This window comes from Scyliorhinus torazame, chromosome 4 (assembly GCF_047496885.1).
Source record: "Scyliorhinus torazame isolate Kashiwa2021f chromosome 4, sScyTor2.1, whole genome shotgun sequence".
In the NCBI taxonomy this organism is placed as follows: Eukaryota; Metazoa; Chordata; class Chondrichthyes; order Carcharhiniformes; family Scyliorhinidae; genus Scyliorhinus; species Scyliorhinus torazame.
The window spans coordinates 305,258,395-305,260,894 of NC_092710.1; the positions used below are offsets into that span (position 1 = coordinate 305,258,395).

Here is a 2,500-nt window from a genome sequence, read left to right on the forward strand (position 1 = left end):
TTGCCTGCCTGACCCTTGTGCTGGCTGTGCTGAGAGAAGTGCGCAGCGTTGCAATGTGGAAAGGCAGCAGCGTGCAGGCGGCAGGCTGGTGTGAGGTAGGCGGGGCTTGCAGTTTTCCTTGAGGAGGTGGAGAAGAAAAAAGAGAGCTCGGTGGGGATGGCATGAAGGGGAGCGAGTATCAGGCATATAGGCTAGAATTAGCAGGAGAAGGAGAGAAAGAGGAGGAGAAGTAGAAGTAGAAGTAGAAAAAGAGAGAGAAAAAATTGAAAACAACCGGAAAGAAGAAGTGGCGAGGGTGCTAGGGTGGCCAGCTTGAATAGGCGAGAAGACGGTGCTGCAGATGCCTACGGCCATACTAGTCTGAAAACGCCCGATCTCGTCTGATCTCGGAAGCTAAGCAGACTCAGGCCTGGTTAGTACTTGGATGGGAGACCGCCTGGGAATACCAAGTGCAGTAGGCTTTTGCGGCCAGCAGTGACTGCTCACGCCAAGCACTCTCCACACCAGAGGCAGGCCAACCTTTTGCTGCTCTCTGCGTCCTCGCCATTCCTCCCAACACTTGCCTGCGGGCTCAACTCAGGCAGGCGGCTTGGTCGGGCCATTCAGCTGCTGCAGCTTTGCCGGGCCTTTGCAACGCAGCACGGTTGTGTGCCTTGGCGTGCTGCACTTTGATGGGAACGCCAGCTGGCCCGTGTGGCCGCAAGCCAGTGTGTCGGCAGGACGTTCTCTCTCCTAGCCTGAAGGCGCCGCATGAATGCAAGTTGTGGCATTGGGGCTGGTGTGGAAAGCGAAGGAAGAGAGAGCTGGCTTGCATTGCCTGCCTGACCCTTGTGCTGGCTGTGCTGAGAGAAGTGCGCAGCGTTGCAATGTGGAAAGGCAGCAGCGTGCAGGCGGCAGGCTGGTGTGAGGTAGGCGGGGCTTGCAGTTTTCCTTGAGGAGGTGGAGAAGAAAAAAGAGAGCTCGGTGGGGACGGCATGAAGGGGAGCGAGTATCAGGCATATAGGCTAGAATTAGCAGGAGAAGGCGAGAAAGAGGAGGAGAAGTAGAAGTAGAAGTAGAAAAAGAGAGAGAAAAAATTGAAAACAACCGGAAAGAAGAAGTGGCGAGGGTGCTAGGGTGGCCAGCTTGAATAGGCGAGAAGACGGTGCTGCAGATGCCTACGGCCATACTAGTCTGAAAACGCCCGATCTCGTCTGATCTCGGAAGCTAAGCAGACTCAGGCCTGGTTAGTACTTGGATGGGAGACCGCCTGGGAATACCAGGTGCAGTAGGCTTTTGCGGCCAGCAGTGACTGCTCACGCCAAGCACTCTCCACACCAGAGGCAGGCCAACCTTTTGCTGCTCTCTGCGTCCTCGCCATTCCTCCCAACACTTGCCTGCGGGCTCAACTCAGGCAGGCGGCTTGGTCGGGCCATTCAGCTGCTGCAGCTTTGCCGGGCCTTTGCAACGCAGCACGGTTGTGTGCCTTGGCGTGCTGCACTTTGATGGGCACGCCAGCTGGCCCGTGTGGCCGCAAGCCAGTGTGTCGGCAGGACGTTCTCTCTCCTAGCCTGAAGGCGCCGCATGAATGCAAGTTGTGGCATTGGGGCTGGTGTGGAAAGCGAAGGAAGAGAGAGCTGGCTTGCATTGCCTGCCTGACCCTTGTGCTGGCTGTGCTGAGAGAAGTGCGCAGCGTTGCAATGTGGAAAGGCAGCAGCGTGCAGGCGGCAGGCTGGTGTGAGGTGGGCGGGGCTTGCAGTTTTCCTTGGGGAGGTGGAGAAGAAAAAAGAGAGCTAGGTGGGGACGGCATGAAGGGGAGCGAGTATCAGGCATATAGGCTAGAATTAGCAGGAGAAGGAGAGAAAGAGGAGGAGAAGTAGAAGTAGAAGTAGAAAAAGAGAGAGAAAAAATTGAAAACAACCGGAAAGAAGAAGTGGCGAGGGTGCTAGGGTGGCCAGCTTGAATAGGCGAGAAGACGGTGCTGCAGATGCCTACGGCCATACTAGTCTGAAAACGCCCGATCTCGTCTGATCTCGGAAGCTAAGCAGACTCAGGCCTGGTTAGTACTTGGATGGGAGACCGCCTGGCAATACCAGGTGCAGTAGGCTTTTGCGGCCAGCAGTGACTGCTCACGCCAAGCACTCTCCACACCAGAGGCAGGCCAACCTTTTGCTGCTCTCTGCGTCCTCGCCATTCCTCCCAACACTTGCCTGCGGGCTCAACTCAGGCAGGCGGCTTGGTCGGGCCATTAAGCTGCTGCAGCTTTGCCGGGCCTTTGCAACGCAGCACGGTTGTGTGCCTTGGCGTGCTGCACTTTGATGGGCACGCCAGCTGGCCCGTGTGGCCGCAAGCCAGTGTGTCGGCAGGACGTTCTCTCTCCTAGCCTGAAGGCGCCGCATGAATGCAAGTTGTGGCATTGGGGCTGGTGTGGAAAGCGAAGGAAGAGAGAGCTGGCTTGCATTGCCTGCCTGACCCTTGTGCTGGCTGTGCTGAGAGAAGTGCGCAGCGTTGCAATGTGGAA

The 2,500-nt window shown here is 57.0% G+C and overlaps 3 non-coding genes across 3 annotated transcripts; all 3 read left to right on the top strand.

The window, feature by feature from the left end:
• The first annotated feature begins 342 nt into the window (after positions 1-342).
• On the top strand, positions 343-461 carry LOC140414310 (5S ribosomal RNA). Its single transcript, XR_011943448.1, has one exon. It is a non-coding gene; the product is annotated as a 5S ribosomal RNA (ribosomal RNA).
• A 694-nt stretch (positions 462-1,155) lies between these two features.
• On the top strand, positions 1,156-1,274 carry LOC140412809 (5S ribosomal RNA). The gene has a single exon (XR_011941995.1). It is a non-coding gene; the product is annotated as a 5S ribosomal RNA (ribosomal RNA).
• Positions 1,275-1,968: 694 nt separating this feature from the next.
• On the top strand, positions 1,969-2,087 carry LOC140414857 (5S ribosomal RNA). The gene has a single exon (XR_011943984.1). It is a non-coding gene; the product is annotated as a 5S ribosomal RNA (ribosomal RNA).
• The last annotated feature ends 413 nt before the right edge of the window (positions 2,088-2,500 follow it).